At 42.1% G+C, this 22,192-nt stretch overlaps 1 non-coding gene across 1 annotated transcript; it reads left to right on the forward strand.

Moving 5' to 3' along the window:
* Positions 1 to 990: 990 nt before the first annotated feature.
* LOC142488905 (U2 spliceosomal RNA) lies at positions 991 to 1,172 on the forward strand. The gene has a single exon (XR_012799708.1). It is a non-coding gene; the product is annotated as a U2 spliceosomal RNA (small nuclear RNA).
* Positions 1,173 to 22,192: the final 21,020 nt, after the last annotated feature.

The following is a 22,192-nucleotide window of genomic DNA, read 5'->3' on the forward strand; positions in this document are numbered from 1 at the left end:
GATAATATATTCTGTAGGTAGTGTTACATCCCCCAAATATTCCATCTCTTTTAAATTCTCACAAGCTTACACTTTCACAACCTTGTGAAGTCTGTTTCAATGGTTTTTAAGCTTATCCTTTGATGATGACAACTATAGTCCTGATCGTAAGGATTGGAGCATTATGGAAAAAAACTTGCTAACACGGCACTATTCTTAAACAATTTTAAGAAACTTAATGTAAATGGAAAAACAGCCACTAAAGTTAAATACAGTAGCACCTCACTCACAATTATTTTAATGTCCTTTCCAAGCCACTGTTTTATATGAAAGAGTCTTTACTTTGAATTCAAGCTGAAAGTTTGAAAAAAGTATTGTTTTCTTTCCAATTGAACCTGAATCCTTTTATGCATTTAGCGGTATAGGTTGAGCTTTGACATGATCAATGAAATATATGATGTGATCCTATTGCCTTGATAATGATACTGCACAAATTAAAAACTGCCCTAACCATTAACCTATTGCCTTTTGGAGTATAATATTGTATATTAGGAATAGCTCTGCATCCTCCAGAAAGCCGATGCTACTAAAAGATTAGTAAAGAGTTTTGTTAAGATAGTGAAACAGACTAATACAGGGCCATTGCTTCCCTACTGATGTGGGGCTGGATGTACTGTATTGGTTTATGCTCTGTTTGCCTGACACTGGTTATATCTTAAGCAATTCAGGAGTGATCAAATGACCTCCATTGCTTTGTTAGGGGCAATCCTTTGTCACCATCTGGTTTTACAACAATGCAAAGGCTTCGATGGACAAAAAAACTGCGTAAATAAAGAGACAGGGAGTCCATCCTAATAGTCTTTTCCTAGGTTTCTGTGGCATCAGGTAAAACAAGGTGAAGTAAGTGCGCTACTACAATCAAACTCTATAATATCAGTCCCTGCACTACCATCGGGTAAAGTTGTGTAATCAGTGATCACCCCTTGATCAGGTGTAGTGCAGGTGTTGCACATCGCTTCTCTGTCTTTTGGCTAAGATCAAGTGTAGTATCTGTTCTTATCAGATCAGGTATAATGGCATGCACATGATCTTCTTCCTAGGCCAAGAAGGCTTAAGCAGCCCACGTTTAATTGCTCAGGGCACCCAAGATCAGCCTGTGTGGAACACTGAATGTCTGGTTTGCCCTTCACACTTATAATTTGGAAGCACTTACAGTAATTGGCACGTTCTAAACATGGACTGTTTTAGCTTTTATTGTACCTAGCACACTCTGTCCCCAGACTTAAGTTCAGGGTTGCGGGAGTTTTTGGGCAGAAGTTTTTTTGCACTTCACCTGGTCTTGTGATTGGAAGCTTTTTAAACACACCTTAGCACAACGCATTGTCCACAGTTCACTAGGCAGTACTGTTTTACCAGGGGGTGTTACAGCGACAGAGCATTGGATGTCCTAGTCTGGCACGAAACCAAAGACTTCTAGCAGACTGGGATTGTCAGAGAGACATTTGGCTGTAGAAATCCCATGACAGTCTTCTGCTCACTTTGCTGACTGAACACTCAGCTGCTGGCCGCTTCACAATTAAGGTATGTCACTAACCTTATCCCTTACCCTAAAAACCCCTAATTTTAACCCACTATCCTAAAAAAGCTTAACCCCTTAGCCGGCCATAGTCTTGGCTGGGCCCAGGGTTGCACGCTGCCAGCATGGCTATCCGTGTAAAAAAAGTTCAAGGAATTACCATGACGAGCAGCCCTCCTCCAGCAGCATCGTGGCATCATTACGCTGTGACGTAATATGATGTCTTGGCAATGCGACGCTGCGGTGGCATGTGACGTTTGCAGCGTCATTTGATGCTGGTCACCATGGCAACACTATGATACAGGAGGTGGCCCACTCCGGAAAAGGTCCACACATATACACTTGCTCCTCCCCCCCCACACACCAACTTATCTGTCCGTCTGGGGGCCCAACACTCCCTCCTTGTGTGATCCTTCCGACCAGAGGGGGAGCTGGAGAGGAGGGCCCCACACTCCCTCCTCCAGCTCCCCCTCAGGTGTTGTAGAAGTTGGATACAGACACCGACGAGAGGAGGGAGTGTGGGGCCCCCAAAGGCATGGAGCCCAATTTGGACCTTGCCCTAAGGCCAGCCATGAGCCCCTACCCAAAAACCCTTACCCTTAAACCTGTTACCCTTAAGCCCTAACTCTTACCCCTAGAAAACCTAAAGATAACTTCCTACTCCAACCACTAAACACTCCTACATTTAACCTCCTAACCTAACCGCTAAAACCCCTAAAGTCAATCTCTACCCTAAAACTTACCTTCTCGTTGAAGAAGCCAGTGGCGGAGAGTCCAGCGACGGAACCACTGTGGCAGAGGGTCCCTCTGCTGCTAAGCATTGGCGGGAGTTAGCTGCACCGGGACAGCTGAGACCAAGGGTCCCATTCCATCCCTTGATGATACTGAGCATTGGTCCTGCTAATGAACTCTTGCTGATCTGACTCTTCTGACCGAAGACACCTGTGCACAGTCATCACAATTCTTGTGACACTGTGTCTGACCTTTGATAGCCCTATACACCTTGGGCTCCTGAAAAAAACACAGGAAGTGTTACACAACAGTCATCATCATGGTTTGGTGGAACCTTTCAATTTGTAGTAACATTTATTGGTGGAGTCAATGGACTCCATGCATACTGTATGTAATTAGATAATTTAGCTTGTCTGTTAACAAGAAGGTCACGTTATAAGGACTTTAAAATAGCAAATGACATTCCAGCAATGCAAACAGATTGTGCAGCAGCAATTAAGATCTCTGTAAAAATAAATAATAATCTTGCAATGAGCTTTTTTATTTTCATGTTTTATAAGATGCAGCTGTTTTTGCATCATGGTGTAGAAATTACTAATACAAATTAAGATTATTCATATTGAACATTGTCCTGTATGATTTCATCATATCATGAAGAAAATACAGAGGCATCTAAAAGAAATCTCCCCAGCATAAGTTTTTTTTTTTTTGTTACGACCTTCAAAAATGTAATTTGCCAGAGATATTCTCTTAAGGCTCCTCCTCAGGAGCCATTTAGCTCAAAAACATAAACATGCACATTCCAAGGCTGATATAGTCTTATCAATAACCCTGATAATGATAGTGCACAAATTAAAAACTGCCCTAAACATTAAATAATGTGGCATGTAATCTAATTAATTTGATAGTGTGCCATTATTTTCTATATTTTATTTATTAAGTGATTGTAGCGAGGTTTCCCCAGCCCTATGGGAGACGTGGCGGCTACTGAGTATGTGGTTTCTTTAACTGTGGCTCACAGGAGTTCTGAACCTCTGCAGCTGGATGTCTGGGGTGTCCAATGTAGTGTTTGCAGTATCCTGGGTGTAACTGTGAAGACCATACGAGTTAATTATTTATTATTATTCAATTCACAGTCAGTGTGCCTGCTATCCTTGCACTTTATGTGAGGCGTCTTCACATCGCATTGCTGTGTATTCAACCCAGCACTGCTGTGTTTGGCAGTCCTATGATACAGCTAATATACCATCACATGCCAGCACTATCATTTAGACTAATCTCTATGTAAATGTGCAGGGGAGTTATATCTAGCAGCAGTAGGATATTCAATCCTTTGGCCACTTATCTGAGTATATTTATACACAATTCAACACTTGGTCTCACCGTTGCCCCAGAGGGGTTAATACCCTACTCATAGCATTCCCTGTCTTCTACATCCCACCATATTTATTGGCACTGGGATAGTATGAATAATCAATGACACGGTTGCTTGATAGCTATGATTTAATACATTTTTAATCCACATCACACATTACTTTGGTAATATATGTTTTAAGGAATTTATTAAAAGTTAATTTTTACACTTGGGTGGTGTGCATTTAAGTGAATTCTTTTAGGGGGCACATCCATTTTGTGTTTCCCCTTCCCCTTTTTTCTGATGTCTGGGGTGTACCTGATCCATCTGGTGACAGCGCCTCCAGCTGTGAAGTATCTTGATACACCCTTGCACAGGACCCAATACAATAGACACATACTTGTATATAATAACAATTTACTGAACACAGGTAAAACTAGGTATATCACTATCCCACATACAATATAGGCTTTGCACGGCCATAACACCACAGTGCCCTCCAACCATAGTGTCCACACCCTGATGGGATTCCCCTACAGTACTGAGGTGCCCCTGGGCATCCAACCTCACTGGTGTCCACAAGTGTCAACCCACCCAATGTGTGCGCCAGCATTGCCCACAGTAACTGAAAGTGTTATAGTTGGTGTACGTTGTGAGGTACCTGCCCAGGTGCTCTAGCACACGAGTATGGCCGAAAAGCAAAAGGTACCCACTGATCCAGCGACTTTGTCATCAGCGAAGCCTCCGCCTCTGCGTGGGGTGGGTTCCAGCTGGATGGTCCCACCATGAAGAGAGACTTTATTGGTGTGGTTGTCTGGTCCCAGGATTGCCAGGCCATTGCCGCATCCTGTCTGTGTCCCTCACACTTGGCACTACAGGGGCAGTGTCCCTATCTAATCACAAACTTGCAGGGGAGTCGGGCCTATAAGGGATCTCTGGCCTAGTGCAGGGGTCACTGACACCCTGCACACACAACTTCACCTTCTTGTGTCCCAGCTCTGACTGGTGTGGCTCTCAACATGCCAAATGTATCAATGTGTGGAGCAGGGGAATGCTGCAGCCCTGTTGGCTGTACTGGGCCATGTGGTATTGCAGTTTTTAGCATTCAGGGTTTGGTATATATTTTGTGGGGGGAATTGTGTTAGGGGGGGGAATGAGTGTGAGGAGGGGGATTGAGTGAGAGTGGGGTAATTGACGGAGGGAGGGAGAGGGGGAGAGGCGGAGAGGGGGAGAAGGGGAGAGTGAGAGTGTTTATTTAGGTAAACTGATTTTATGTTGTATTTATATTTACCCTGATTTAATGGAGCTTAGTGCATCTCGCTTAAGCACATTTTGGCGGTTGGATAAACTAAAACCTGAATTTCTTCTCTAAGGCTGGACTGAATTCTTTCTATAGTGTGAGCTCCATTGACTCCACCAATAAATGTTACTACAAATTGAAAGGTTCCACCAAACCATTTGCACGTTATAATATAAATTACTTAGAGAATGTTTCAGGCTACATTGTTCCCCCAGTTACTTCAATATACAATACCTGGAAATGCCTGAGAATATCACAGAGCTTCCATAGGATTCCATGGCAATGTTGCTATTAAATACTGCATTATGCCCAGGCACACCAGTAAAAGACAACTATTAAGCCTGATACATCTGTATAGTGGAACCATTTATCTGGAGAGATAACATTTTGCTAGTTATAGTCAAAGAAGCCGTGCAGCTATATTGTTATTTTCACAAGCCAAGTTATCACACTACTATGAATGTTTCTTACTGATCTGCACACAGTTTTATTGATGGCACAAAGCCATGCATAAGCTAAGACCTATTATCATAACAAGCAAAGCTGCAAGATATATTTAATATGTGAACCTCTTTTATTTTTACTACACTTTATCACTGCCCTAGGTACCTTCCCACTTCAGATAGATTCACATTACCATCTACCCACATATTCTCCAAAGATACTTATATGTAGGTAGATGACCCAACCTGCCAATTATATTTTTAATGTAGTTGTTTATCAACCAAAATAATTAAGCAAAAAAATAAATCTGCTGTTGTAACCTTTAATTGGCATGTTTAATCAGCATTATTAATCTAGTTTAAATCACACCATCAAATGAAAAAGTAAAAAAGAATACAAGTGTACAATACAAAGAAATGTATAAAAATACAAATAATAACATTTATGTGCTACAAAACTATACTAAACCCTGTAATCCCTTTCAATGCATTCTGTAATCTTTTGTCAGTGCAATGCTGACTTAAAATATTTATTGTTTCAAAGGGAGTGGGCGGGGTTCCTGCATCTATATCCTAGATTTATATTTTCTATTATACTTGGTCCCATATACTACTGTACCTGCCAGAACCACAGGGAATGTTCATCTTCCCAACACACAACTCCTATTTCTCCTTGTTGTCTAGCTACCCAGAGGAGAACACCTGATTCAGTTACTTCTTATAAAGGAGATGATTGTAGAGCAAAGCATCCTCTTTGTGATGAAGAATAACTAAAGTACCAAATGCAGACTGCACCCCATGTCAGCCAGCAAAGGTTGAATTGGATGTTTGGAGAGATTTGCTCAGTTTGAGACTATTAAAGGTAGCAATCTTTGTTAAATAATAGAGAAAGAAAACTGACCACTACTTCCAAAGGCTTTGATAAGTCAGGCAAAAAGCGCACCCATGAAGGAAAAAAATATCAAATTTATTGTATCATTGGTAAAAGCAGCATATAGGGACACAGCCCACACCTACGCATTTCGAGCGATGCTCTTTATCAAGGTAACATTAATTGTACTCACAGGGGTGTATAAATACTGATTTCACGCGCTGTAGTCTCCAATCCGACTCACTTTCTGGTTAGTCCAGTGATGTGGTCCGTGACGTCAGCGCGCAAAAGCAGAGTAAAGAATAGAACAACTTTATTGAAATAACATAAAGAAATATTAACACCCCTGACGAACAAATGTTTATTAACTAACATTTTTTAAAAAAAACTGTAAACATAAACAGATCTAATTAAAATCAATCACTTACAAATAAACCTATGAAAAAAATGATAATAAACACCTATTTAAGCAAACTCCCCGATGATAGTAATGTATATATAGGAAAAACAACAACCTGATTATTTTAAATGCAGGGGAGATGAATAATCAGCATGCTTATAACATACAAACAGTATATACTGTATGTGCTTAAAATGCCAATATCAACAGGATGTTAAAGAAAGTGAAAAGATGTCCTTATATATTATATCATTTCATATCCGTATGAATCAATATTTTTGTAGAATTATATATCCAACACAATTTTAGATTTATTAATTAAACTAATGAAGCAAATAATGCAATGATAACAATATATATTCCATAACTAAAACAAATGTGTGAACATACCAACAATGCTATTGATATATACATCCATATATCCTTTATTGAATGGACTCTGAATGAGTTGTAATGTCGGATCACTACTAGTACAGAATTATTATTAGCAATGCAAAAGGGGACCCAGATCCAAGTCCGAGTTTAAAACTTGTGGTATTCTCGTATTTATAGTAAAGATCCAAAATAATTCACATCTAACCAATAATTTGGTTCTATTACCTCCTCTAGTGGGATTGGAGAAATGTTCAATGCCCATATATGTGAACGTGTCTACACTCCCATGTTTACAGTTTGCAAAATGTGATGAAACTGGATGACCATGGTCGTTGTTTCTTATAAGGCGTAAGTGGCTCGAAGCTTTATGGCTCGAGTGGTTCGTCCCACATATTGTTTACCACATCCGCAGTTCAACAAGTAAAGTACGAATGTGGTATTACAATTGATGAAGGATTTGATCTGAAATTCAGATCCCGTGACCGTGGAGACAAAAAATGAGTTTGGTGTCATATGCTTGCAGGATATGCAGTTGATACACTTAAAGCTGCCTTTTGGTAAATTACCACCTACTGCTGCGGCCAAGTTTATTCGAGCATTTGCCCGTTCTTGGCCGCAGCAGTAGCCTGGCGCGCGCCGGAGGGTGACGGGCGCGTGCCGAAGCAGCGGAAGAGCGCCCTCCGATCGGGGCGCTCTCCCTACCGCTGCCGGGTCCGCCGGGTCCCCCGGAACCCCCTGCCGCCGTCCCCCACATCGCGGGACACCAGGGCTCCCTCGGGGAGCCCTGGACGCGTGTGCAGGGGGCGCAGGCTCCCGAAGACGCGTAACCGCGCGTCGGTGACGCGCGGCACGCCGAGGGGCGGCCACTAGCAAGCCGGGAAATCTCCCGGCTTGCGGATCTGGCCGCACTGCGATTAAGTGTGTCGCCAGTGTATATTGTGATGTTTCAAACAGACTTGCAGAAACATAATTCACAATAGTTTTTGCTTTTTTGAAAACGAAATATGGACACTTCTGGTATACATTATTTAACAAAGGATAAGATGAAAGAATACTCCAATGTTTTCTAACAATATTCTTTATTTGATGAGCTTGTGTATTGTACTGAGTAATAAACATTGGAATTTCTGTGTTTGAATCTTTTCGTGACTGATTTTTCCATATTGACGCTCTACTCATATTGTCTACTTCTTCAAAGGATCACGTGAGATCAAGAGATGAATATCCCCTGGCTTCAAATCTGGTTAAGAGTTCTTTTGCTTGTATGAGAAAATCCTCATTAGTTGAACATATTCGCTTTAACCGGATTAATTGTCCCTTAGGGATTCCCTTTAGTAGGGATTTGGGATGGCAGCTGTCCACCCTCAGAAAAGTATTCCGTGAATTATTTTTATCAGAATGAATATTCATGTTCATATCTGTAGCTAGAAATAAGTCTAAATACTGTATGTGATGTTTATAGAAAAATTAATTCACAGAATACTTTTCTGAGGGCGGACAGCTGCCATACCAAATCCCTACTAAAGGGAATCCCTAAGGGACAATTGATCCGGTTAAAGCGAATATGTTCAACTAATGAGGATTTTCTCATACAAGCAAAAGAACTCTTGACCAGATTTGAAGCCAGGGGATATTTATTTATTTTTATTTAAAAAATATTTTACCAGGAAGTAATACATTGAGAGTTACCTCTCGTTTTCAAGTATGTCCTGGGCACAGAGTTAAGACAAATAATACATGGTTACAAATACAGTTACATAAATGAACAGGGTATACATTATATACAAGACATTGCATGCACAGTTAAAGAAAATATATATTATGGGCGTATGAAACAGTTACAGACCAGATTAAATGTGAGACAACCTTAAATTTGAAAGAACTTAAACTGGTGGTGGATGTGAGAGTCTCTGGTAGGTTGTTCCAGTTTTATGGTGCACGGTAAGAGAAGGAGGAACGGCCAGATACTTTGTTGTGCCTTGGGACCATGAACAGTCTTTTGGAGTCTGATCTCAGGGGATAAGTGCTGCATGTGGTAGGGGTGAGAAGCTTGTTCAGATAGCTGGGTAGCTTGCCCATAAAGAATTTAAAGGCAAGACAGGAAAGGTGAACTTTGCGCCTAGACTCTAGTGATGACCAATCTAGTTCTTTAAGCATTTCGCAGTGATGTGTGTTGTAGTTGCATTGGAGAACAAAACGACAAATTGAATTGTAGAGGGTGTCAAGTTGACAGGGCCCTGGTTCTGGGCTCCTGGACCGTAATCCAGCCTGCTGGCTAGGCCTCCCCATGCTTCCCTGTGTGAATAGCTTTTTCACAGAAGCATCTCTTGATCTCAGGAGATCCTTTGAAGAAGTAGACAATATGAGTAGAGCGTCAATATGGAAAAATCAGTCACGAAAAGATTCAAACACAGAAATTCCAATGTTTATTACTCAGTACAATACACATGCTCACCAAATAAAGAATATTGTTAGAAAACATTGGAGTGTTCTTTCAGCTGATCCTTTGTTAAATAATGTATACCAGAAGTGTCCATGTTTCGTTTTCAAAAAAGCAAAAACTATTGTGAATTATGTTTCTGCAAATCTGTTTCAAACATATCACAATATAGGTGGTAATTTACCAAAAGGCAGCTTTAAGTGTATCAATAGCATATCCTGTAAGCACCAAGCACATTTTTTGTCTCCACGGTCACGAGATCTGAATTTCAGATCAAATCCTTTATCCATTGTAATAACAGATTCGTAGTTTACTTGTTGAACTGCAGATGTGGTAAACAATATATGGGACGAACCACTTGAGCCTTAAAGGTTCGTATTAAGGAGCACTTGTACGCCTTATAAGAAACAACGATGTAATTCATCCAGTTTCATCACATTTTGAAAACTGTAAACATGGGAGTGTAGACACATTCACATACATGGGCATTGAACATGTCCCCAATCCCACTAGAGGAGGTAATAGAACCAAATTATTGGATAGATGTGAATTATTTTGGATCTTTACTTTAAAGACGAGAATACCACAAGGTTTAAACTCGGACTGGGATCTGGGTCCCCCTTTGCATTGATAATAATGATTCTGTACTAGTAGTGATCTGACATTTCAACTCTTCAGAGTCCATTCAATAAAGGATATATGGATGTATATATCAATGGCATTGTTGGTGTGTTCACACATTTCTTTTAGTTATGAAATATATATTGTTATCATTGCATTATTTGATTCATTGATTTAATTAATTAATCTAAAATTGTGTTGGATATATAATTCTGCAAAATAAGTATTGATCTCCTTATTGATTCATACGGATATTAAATGATATAATATATGTTGACATATTTTTTCACTTTCTTTAACATCATGTAGATATTGGCATTTTAAGCACATATATACTGTATGTATGTTATAATCATGCTGATTATTCATCTTCCCTGCACTGAAAATAAAAAGGTTGCTGTTTTTCCTATATATACATTACAATCCGTCGGGGAGTTTGCTTAAATAGGTGTTTATTATCAGTTTTTTCATAGGTTTATTTGTAAGTTTTTGATTTTAATTAGATCTGTTTATGTTTACAGGTTTTTAAAGTTTTTTAAGTTAATAAACATTTGTTCCTCAGGGGTGTTAATGTTCCTTTATATTATATCAATAAAGTTGTTCTATTCTTTACTCCACTTTTGCGCGCTGATGTCACGGACCACATCACTGGACTAACCAGAAAGTGAGTCGGATTGGAGACTACAGCGCGCAAAATCTGTATTTATACACCCCGGTGAGTACAATAAATGTTACCTTGATAAATAGCATCGCTCGAAATGTGTAGGTGTGGGCTGTGTCCCTATATGCTGCTTTTACCAATGATCCAATAAATGTGATATTTTTTTCCTTCATGGGTGCGTTTTTTGCCTGACTTACCAAAGCCTTTGGAAGTAGTGGTCAGTTTTCTTTTTCTATTACTCAATGCTTGCTGAAAATGGAGGCACACCCACCCCAGGACGAGAGGCTACAATCAAAACGTGAGTTATTGATTCTTACTTCTGTTTCTTTACACCATTCATGATTTAACCCCATCGATGCTTATGTGCCTGGACACCAGAGGGTGTTGATTTCATTACTACAGTGCCAGTGGGATCTCTGTCAGCTAAATGGAATTATTGTGGGTCATGATACTTTTATGGAGGTGTACTGAATATAATCTGATACCATAGGGGTATTCCATTATAGTCATTTCCTATACACATTAGGAGCTAATACAGCAACTGGATTGGAGGTTTTGGAGCATTACACAGCTTTTTCTCTATTGGAAAAAACCCAACATTTTAATAACAATGTCTTCAACATACAAGTGTAATCAAACTTAAGGCAATTTTTTTCCTGTTTTGATATTTTAACCCTGACAGCTACCAGAAAATAAACTGGTGTGAGACAACTGACTAGAGAGTGCAGCTGTGCCACACCTGATGTAGCCACCTGGCTATGTCAGAAATAATGGTGCATCTCTCTCATAAACTATTAACAATCACTTGGAATGATATAGTGTTGTACCTAGTAATAATGGGCTCCAAACTATGGCAATCAATTAAAATATATTCACATAAACAATGACCTTGCACTAGATAAAAATAACTGCAGTATCACTCTCTGTGTGAATAAAACTTGCCTAGAGGTTTGTGAGTTGCTGTGTTGAATACAGCCTATTGGATCCAATTGGATGTATTCCACACAACAACTTTCTGGTAGCTGTATTTATTTTAATAAGCTTGATAAGCTGAATAAAAGGTATATTTTAATGAGTATTTAATTTTTTTTATTATTATTATTACCAATAACACTCCACGGATTCTGCAACCCGTGGATGGATTTGAATTGAATGGCGAATTTTGATGAATACATGCGGATTGAAACCGCCCAAATACATTTGCGGATTTTACACCAAGAAACGGATTTCTTATCATGAGCGAAAATCCGGGAAACGGATTTGGTCAGATTTTCCCATCTCTATTTATTATAGATGGGCACAAATGTTTTGCGGATTCGAATCTGCTTTTAATTGGCCGGTTCCTTTGGGCCGTGGATTTTCACGGTTCTGTTTCAAAAAAGCTAATTTGCCTTTTTTTTTCTATCACAGGCAATTCGCTTGACGGATTAATAATTTGAACAAAAATCTGAAATCTGTGATCCGCTGACGAGGAGAAGGAGCTCATGAGAAGTATAAATAGAGGTGCAGCCTATGGCTGAAGTCATTTGTGGCAGGGTTTAGCTGTGTGTTGGTTGGGCTCTGTGTTTCTGCTGTACTATTATATCTTAAAAGTAAACAATGATTTACATAATAAAAGTTTTTTTTCAATAACCTGCTATGATTGACTGGTCTTTCAGTGAAGTGAAACTAATACTGAGTTCATGCAACGTATTTATGCCTATTTTCTTTCACGTTACCACATCCGGCTTACGTACCTTGACCATCCTTGTCTTCAGCCCCCCCGACCTCAGCATCCACACTTACTGTACTTCGCAACTCTGCTGCCAGCCCTGACCTTTGGCCTATTACATACTACTTTATCAGGACTCTGTCCCTCGGCTCAGGTCGGCTCTTTCACCTTCCTAACTCAGCCCTGTGGGTCTGCTTCCTGCTTGAGACGAGAATCGTTACATTTTGCTCTGCCCAAAAATGGACTTCGCTGGGTAGGACGAGCCGTTACCCTGCAGGGACAGTACATGAGAAATTCCTTGTCCTACAAGAGCAACAACTGGCATAGATGTGTGATATGTTGCAGGACTTAGTCACCCACACAGGCACCCATCAGCCAGACATGAGGGTTGCAGATGCGGCTCTGATACCACTGCCTTTATCCCCAGTTATCAGAGAACCTTCAATCTCGACTCCTCTATGGTATTGTGGGGACCATATATCATGCAGGGGATTTCTTAATCAATGCTCTATCCAATTTTAATTACAACCGTCCATGTTCACCACACACCGAGCCAGGGTAGACTACATTCTTTCTCTTCTCACTGACAAGGCACTGGCCTGGGCCTCTCCGCTCTGGGAGAAGGATTTGCCCCTGATCAGTGATTCCTACCTTCATCTGTGCCATCAAGTTGGTGTTTGACGCTCCAGGACGTGTATCTTCAGCTTCAGCTTCACTCCTGCGGATTCGCCAGGGAACTCGCACATGTAGGCCAATCGGGACCTCCCTAAGGACCTTGAGGAGTTAATATCTCTTGTCATACATATCGATCTTAGAATGCAGGAACGCCTGTCCAAGAAGTGCCGTGCTGTTAGGAGCCTGGCTACTCGGTTGGCCCCAAGCTTTGTTTCTTTGCCCCCTCTGGATGTCAAACGTACGCAGCTAGGTAATATCAGACTGTCAGAACAGGAGAGAAGCAGGAGGTGTACCTTGGGCTTGTGCCTGTATTGTGGGTACCAGGGCCACCAGATTGTGACTGCTCTATTATCGCAGGGTCGGGAAACGCCCATGTCCAGTGAAGTTGGAGGAACATTCGCTGGACATCCCTACCATCCCTCCTCCCTCTGTGAATTCCTGGATTCTTCTGCTGGTCTCTCTCTCATGGGGTTCTCCATCAGTCTCCACTCACGCCTTCGCGGATTCCAGAGCAGCCGGTAATTTCCTCGATCTTTCATTCGCCAAGCAGCACGCAGTTCCCCTTCGCTCTTTGGAGTTCCGTTAGAGATTGTGACAATTGACGGAAGACCCCTAGTACCAGAAACCATCACCCAAGAGTCTCACTTGTAGTGAACATCAGAGTTCTACATAAGGAGTTACACCCTTTTATGGTAATCCACTCACTCTCAGCACATGTAGCATTAGGTGTTCCTTGGTTACGTTCCCACAACCCTATAATTTTCCCCACAACCCTATAATATGTAACGGGACAAGTGACCGCTTGGGGCCAACGATGTCATGTGGCTTTTCTGTTTATGCCTCGTCCCAGCTCTGATTCACCGCTGTCATCTGTATCTCTCCCCGCTGGTCTTCCCCTCATCTCCAGGATTTGGGGGATGTTTTCAACGAGAAGCAAGCCGAGGACTTACCACTGCATCGAGCATTCAATTGTCCGATTGACTTGATCCATGGAGCTATTCCACCTCGGAGGCATATTTATCCACTTTCGGAGCCAGAGACAAAGGCTGTGCGGGAGTACATAGACGAGTGTCACGGGGGTGACTCCAGAAGCGGGTATGACCTCGGTGGCTGGAACAGCGGGGAGCAGGCAAGACTTATTAGGGTCGCAGGCAGATGGCAGATTGCATGGTCGGCGGTCACAGGCAGAGTTTAGGCATGCGGCAGGCGGCGTGGTCGGGGTCACAGGCAGAGATCAGAGGCAGGCGGCAGAAAGGATCATCGGGGTCACAGGCAGGGTTCCATGGCAGGCAGCAGGCAAGGATCGTCGGTGTCTAGAAGGGGTTGGCAGCAGGAAGGCAGGAACTGAGAACTGGGTCTGGAACTGAGACCTGGGAGCAGGAACTGAGACCAGGGAGCAGAGAGCAGAAAACAAACGGGGCAAAGCCAGATCATAGGCAAGGGCCTTTAATATATAATCAGGATTAAAGGGAACAGGTCAGGTCAGATCAGGGCAAAAACAGAAGGAGTCAGGATCACAAAACAAAGACTAGGAGATACAGGAAAAAGGAACCTATAAAGAAAGACAGAGAATGAGGACAGGAGCACCAAGAGGAGACAGACCGTGGCAAATCCAGAGCAGACAGAAACAGCAGCACACCCGGTGCACAGAGAAAGGAAAGGAGAGAGAGGGAGATGTAGGAAACTATGTCATGGCTATTCCTGAAATTACTCCCCCCTCTTAAGAGCGTTCTCCGGACGATCCTCCAGGCACTTCGGAGAAACCATGATGATAAGCCGATTCGGGATGGCCTACATTTGGTGATCTGTTGAGAGGCAAAAGGTACTCCAGAGGTACAGGCTGAAAAAGTCCATCAGAAGGCCGACAGATGGATTCAATTCTCTCTCGGAACAGTTGAGTGTCAGGGTGCATCAATCCAAAAGCCAGAAATCCGTAAGAAGTAAACTTGACTTTGCAGAAAAGGTCACAGACTAAGCAGAGGATGCGTCAGATACTTGTAGACAAACAGAATAAAGTGCTCTTGTCTTCACAGTGGGAGCAAATGAGCCAATAGATCCTCTGGACCACCCTCCAGGTTTTGCAGGGTGTTCCTGATAGAAAGCCGACTCACAGTGGCCTCTGGAAAACACTCAATGTTTTGCAGGAACTTAGGCATGAGCAATGAGTCTGGACTACCCTCCAGGCTCTTCTGGGGGACCTTTTATTGAAGGCCAACTCAATGTAACCTCTGGACAATCATCCAGATTTTGCAGGAGCATAGACATCCGCAACAGGTCCAACGGCTGCTGCCGGGAAACCAGAGAGAGGAGCTTTTATCCTTCACACAGGAACATAGGCCTTAGAATCAGATACATCATGCATCACAGAGAATTTCACGAGGGGTGCATCTAACTTCATCGCAGAGGCATAGGCATCGGTTACGGGAACATCAGGCTGTTCACAAGAGTCAATATGAGAATTATTTTCCTTAACCCCGCAGAAGACGTCTCGCTCAAACCCATATTCCACTGGTTTGACAGTGAATTGTCCGAGGCATTGTTCTGCTGTCTTCTTTGTTGCTAGTGTGACCATCTGCGTCTGGCTCGGCATTAAAGATCTCCTGCAGCTCATCTATGGCGAAGTTTTCACGAGCTCCGATTAAATCCCGTGACGTCTTTCTCATTCTAGTTTCCGACTGAACCTAATTGCTGCGGCCTTCATAACAAGGATTCTGGTTCGGACCACATGGAAATGGTAGAATGACTGGATCAGAATTGCACTTCTTTGTCGCAATCTGTTTCTTCCAGCGTCTTGTGGATAGCAGACTGTAGCACTGAGACAACATTGCAAATTCACTTATAGGAACCCACAGTTTGCTTGGTTAGGGAGCAGGATATGTATCTGGACTGAATCACACAAGCAGCTTTCTTTATATACCTGTAATGTCTTTCTTGCTGGACCTTTCTAACATTTCACTGCAATACAATCACACATTGTTTCAGATATTCATATTTCCTCCTTTGTCGTTGCATTCTCCAAACTGACTGAAAAATGCAGGCTGCTTTATTCCGGCGACAGAGTTGATGAATTTTCATCCCTCTATAGGCAGCCTGTATGATGACAGCTGCGGGGCGTATGCGCAGATAACGCTGTCTCTCTAGCCTTCCTTGGGAAAGGGCTCTGTAGTATCTCTGAAATGTTAGGATGCTTCTATTCTTTCTTTCAAATTCTGCTCTGTTTTTAGAAAGTTATAACAGGAAACATAGAGAGTTACATTTTTCCTTTTCCAATGCACCCTTTGCTTCTTCAAGTGCCAATTGCATCCTTGACTTTTCTTCTACCAATAGTCTCTTCTCCTCTTCTAATTCATGGAGCCTCTTATCTCCTGCACTGGCTCGGACAGAGAGGATTTTGCAGACTTGGTTTACAGTTTCAAATCCACTATTAAAACCTTTGAAGGTCTCTCTCACAGAATGTATCCCATCCCAAGAGGCTTCCAGCTTTGTACTATGCCTGTGAAATTCTTTTTAAGAGGCTTCAAACTCTGAGCCAACTTGATCAATGAAACTCTGGTCCTGGGCAGAATGAGTGTATGCCTTCTCCAGCTTTCTTGACATGATAACCAGGTCACTTTCCAACTGGTGCTTTTCTTTCTCCTCTAATACTCATTTAGCAATGGCTGTGGAACGACACTTTTGTAGTGCAGCCTTGGCCTCTTGCTCTTTATCTAGTCATCCATAGAATCAATCAATCTCTTTCCCTGCTCAATCTCTTTCCTTGCTTAAGGGCATCTCCTACTTTTCCACTACTCCTGGAATGATGCTGCTAGTCACCTTAGGCTGCAGCATATCCCTGTCCCCTTTTAATGCAGGTTTTCCTGATGTTAAAGGGTCATCCTTAATTCCTTCTATAGTTTCCACTGTAATCGGAGACCATCCCTTCTTCTTTTTCTTTCTCTTTGCTTTGAGAAATTCTGAAGAATCAGTGGTCATGTTCACATTTATTTCTCAAGACGGTTTTAAAAGTGGGAGCTATAGCTTCAGACACGGGGAACCCAAACTTCCCAAGAAAACCAGAAAAGAGGACATGTGTTTTTAAAGCAGAAACATTGGATTAACAACAGAAATATTAGGCAAGGGAGACAAAAGATAGGAGAGCTGACCTTTAGATTTGAGACCTTAGCCTCAGTCACAGAAATATCATAAATTGCAGGGGAAACCATAGAGAGGAGAAACTTGCAGTTACATCTGAAACTTTATGAATCAGGTATAGAAATATCATATATTGGTAGAAACTAAAGACAGAGGAACTTGCTTTTACATCTGAAGCTTTAGAATTAGGCATAGGAATATCACAGATTGCGAAAAAACAGAGACAGAAGAACTTGCAGTTACAGATGCAGCGGCCATTATTCGAATAAATGATGGAGCCGTTGTCGTGTGCTCTGCTGTATTCTATGCGGTATAAACTCTGCATTCTCGCATTCCCGCCGCCGTTCACGCCAGGCACCTGCGGTTGGTCTGTTTAATTTAATGGTTTAGGATTTCTTTGGTGCAATTCTTCGCGTATCTGCCAGGTGGCAGAAATTAATGAATTGTAATGTGTACAGTTCTATCTGTGCTACTGTGTCAATTTGCAGGTGTGTTAAACCAGATAATGTAAAAAAACAAGTCTACCACAGTGGTCCTTTGTGATTTGACCTTGAAGATGTTATCAAATGTAGGTGCTTCATAATGAAAACGTATAAAGTTCTGTGCTTTTTTCAACATTCCTACAGTATACTTGCATAATTGCTGACTGGACTGGACATAATGTGCACACCGCAGATGTATAAAAAACCTGACTTTAGTTATGCATTTTTAATATGTTCTGCAATTAATGCTACAGCACATAACATGGCGACTGTAGTCGAAATATATGATTTTTTCATTTCGAACTTTGATTTTTACAAGTTTTCACCTGACGTTCCTGGTTGAAAGCATTCGATAAGAAAAACCTTAAGTAGCGATCAGTGTTTTTTCGCATTGCCCCTCCTGCCGCAGATACAAGCGAGTATTCGTGTGTTGTCCCTGACTTTTACAGTACGTTTGATCATGGCAATTTCAAAAGAAGAAAGGTCGGGTTTAATCCATGTAAGATTTGTCAATCCCAATCTAGCAATTTAACAGCGCCGGCAACAGCGCCAGCACAAAAAACGGCTTACAAAAATGGTTCCGGCCGTCAGTGAAAACCTGATGAATGGCAATCCTTGCAACCTGTCCCTGCCAGAAAACCTGCAAAATTGCCAGCCTGAGCCTGATTACACGTACAGGTACCAGCAAGATTGCATGTACCAAAAAGATTTCCAGCTTCATCAGCTGTCAACTACAGGTGTAGCAGGCCAGCTATCACCTGTCAACTATAATACAGACTACGGGAGTGCCAGTGGCTCATCTCTACCCGTTTGGCAAAGTTTATAATGAAGGTAAATACAATATACATTACAGTATTAAATTTAAAGCTGCAGTTCAAGCTGCCGATTAAAAAAATATATATTCTTTTTTTTAAAAACAATACATTACATTATGTGCATCAATACAATATGCACACAGACAAGTGATTAGCTACAGTAAGCTGCAGATCGGTCCGTTCTCCTGTAATCAATCGCTTTGCTCAGGGTTATTTAATTAAATTCTTCCACAATTATTGAAAATGTAGTCCTGCAATATGATTGACTGAGCAGTTACTACAGTAGATACAATTGGTGGACAGCTAGGGAGAGGGCGGGGCTCAAGAGCCAGAGCCTATCAGAAGTTTTTTTCTCATCGTACAGGCGCACATGTACTGTAGGATATTGCTTGAACTGCTGCAACGACTTGACGCATGCGCAATAACGGATATAATAGCATCATTTTTTTTCCCCAGAAAATAAACTTTGACATCAAACGACAAAAGGAGGGATGGATGGAAAGAAAGGATGGACCTCTAAAATCACTTTTTTTAAACGTTGTTTGTGCATTGCGAATCTGTTTTAAAAATCCTTCTGTAGTAGGCAAAAATTTAGTGACAGTGCAATTTTTAGTGATTAAGATAGAATAATTGTGAGCTTTAAAAAAAACCTTTTACATTGTACTGTAATCATCACTACTGTTTGATGTTGCATTTTGCAGCATAATTAAAATACACTTGCATGTTTAATTACATTCTAAGACACACCAAAAATAAAAATGTAGATCTTTTATTCTATATTTTTTATTCAATACTTTCAACATTAGCTAGGCTTATTCTTCTTTTCAAACTGTTTTTATTTTGTGCGCATGCGTGTATGTTTCATTGGAACCTTGTGGAAACACATATGTGTGTCATCACATTTAGGTGCATGCGTGTATGGCTCATTTGAACCTTGTTGAAACGGATATGCGTGTCATCACATTTAGGCGCATGCATGTACAGTATGTGAATTTTTCTTTGGGGTGGAGATGTTTCAATGATTCTCATGAATATAAAGAAGAAACAATTTTATTTGTACAGGATAATCATGGAAAAATGAATAATACAAAAATACAGTAGATAACCTCTTCTTGACCTTTTCTTCTTCATAATGGCTGTAGTTCTTTTGTCATTGGGAGAGGGGGGTTTGTGTAAATTACTGACGGTTGCTACAGTATACACACAGTACAATACTTTTACACATGCACCCACCCCCCCTTTCTGGTCTGCAGCAGCTCTGAAAAGAAAACAAAAAAGCATTAAAAACATTAAACAATGAAATAATTTAAAACAGTCAACTTTTTTTTTTTGGAGTAAAAACATTTTTCTATAACTTTTGAACTACAGTATACAGTACAATCAAACAGCAAAGTCATTCCCACATGGGCTGGCCTTCCAGGGACGAGCCCTTTTATGCCTTAAAAGGCCATTGATGGTGTCTCTCATGGTTCTCATAACATGATCGTTAACAATAAAATAACGCTGCACTTCCTCCACAATTGTTTTCCTTAATTTGCCAGCAGACCCTTCTTGCTTTTATTTCCTTCATAGTTTACGTTGTAGGTCCACCTGCTGTACATCTCAAAACTGACGTGGTGTTTAAAGATGGACAGGGCATATTTCTGAGCTAGACCAGCACTTCCGATCTTGTATTTCTCCCGGACTTGCTGGGGCAGTTCACTCAAGATGATGTCTGGGAGCTTTACAATCTTGGGTGCGTGTGTGCTTCTGGCAGAGGGCGAGGGTAGGTGGTCTGGAAGGATGCGTTCCTCCTGTCGTGTCCTTACCAGGGTTGTCATCTCATCCTCATCAAGGGCATATAGGTACAGTACATATATTCTGCAGACGGAGGGGGTGAGCATGGGGGGGAAACTGGTGCGCTTGGCGATGAAAGCGTGAAGCCCACATCCAGGCCACCCTCCTGCTCCTGCATCGGACATACAGTGGCAGGAACATCAAGAAAAGAATAGATCCCCGCAATGTTTCTCTCCATCTTCTCCATATGCTTATCCTTATTCAACATGGTCACCAAAAGAAGACCAATCTTTTGCACTGCAGGGTTGTCAGGAATTTCGACACAACATAAACCATTCAGCATGCGGGTGAATGAGATGGATATGGTGCGAAGAGTGCTGTTGACATCTGTGTGGATGGGTGCAGGAGCAGGTGAGATGGGGGTTTCAAGGAGAGCAGCGTCGTGGGTGGGTGCAGGAGCAGGTGAGATGAGGGGTCCCAGGAGAGCAGCATCATGGATGGGTGCCGGAGCAAGTGAGGTGGGGGGTCCCAGGAGAGCAGCGTCATGGATGGGTGCAGGAGCAAGTGAGATAGGGGGTCCCAGCAGAGCATCAGTGGACAAAGGTCCTCCATGGGCTTCCAATTTTTTTGCTTTGTGTGTATGGCCTTAGGACCCTCCTTTAGGAATAGACCATTTCAGGGGCATAGCTATAGCCCGGGCTGCCCAGGCAAAGCCCAGGGGCCTGTGATCTTGGGGGGTCCGCTCTCCCCCCTGTCAGCAGCCTGGCTCCCTGCCCGCACATTAATTCCCTGCAGCGGGCAGGAAGCACAGAGGGAAATCCCTACCTCTGCAGGTGGACAGGGCATGGGTCAAGGGGCAGGGCCCTGAGATGCAGCAGGGAGGTCATTAGAGAAATTCCTTCCTCTGCAGAGCCTTCATAGGTGGGTAGGGCCTAAGTCAGGGGGCGGGGCCTCAAGTAGTGCAGTGTGGGGCTGGAGCTGCAGCCTATGAGACAGTCTGGGAATGGTGAGAGGTATGGAAGGGTTAAATCATAGGGGTATAACCACACATGAAATTTGAAGACAGAAAAGAAGACACAAAGAGAAAATGAAGTACAAGAGACAAATATGAAGAGGGAAAAGAAAGACGAGAGAGAGAGAGAGACCAAAGAGAGAGAGAGAGACCCCAGAGAGACCAGAGAGAGATCCCAGAGAGACCAGAGAGAGACCCCAGAGAGAGAGAGGCAGAAAGAGAGAGGGGCAGATAGGAAGAGAGTGAGGCAGGGGCAGAGAGGGAGCAAAGACATGAAGGGGCCCTAACATTTATTTTGCCCAGGGGCCCACACATGTCTAGCTACACCACTGGCCCATTATGAAAAATAATATGTAAACACCGTACAGTAATTACAGTAATCTCTAGTGAAAAAGACATTGGTAAACATCTGTGAATTGAGACAGAGGACATAGTCACCATATAAATTCACAAGTACTGTTAAAGGAAGCAAAGTCACGGAGTATCTGTAAGATATGCTTGTTAAATACCATAATGTAAAAATGTAAAGTTTAACCCTTTAAGTATCAAAGGAGTCTTTGTACCAGAGAACTACAGCCCCTCCATGACATCGTAGTCACGTGACTGCTCCTCAAACCGTTCATGTGAATTGCACTATCACTGATGAAGCGTAGACAAGAGGAGTCTTCTCTTCTACTCCTCTTCTGGTCAGATTCCGTTCAGAATGCAATCTCCCCTACAAAACGAGCAGAAAGCTAATTATATAGCCACTGAGTCATGGGTTACTTGAAATAACAGATCCAAGGATGTGGAGGTTAGGTCATGGGGCACCAAAAGTGTCTGACATACTGTTGAGGAG

Source organism: Ascaphus truei, chromosome 2 (assembly GCF_040206685.1).
Source record: "Ascaphus truei isolate aAscTru1 chromosome 2, aAscTru1.hap1, whole genome shotgun sequence".
NCBI classification, from domain to species: domain Eukaryota; kingdom Metazoa; phylum Chordata; class Amphibia; order Anura; family Ascaphidae; genus Ascaphus; species Ascaphus truei.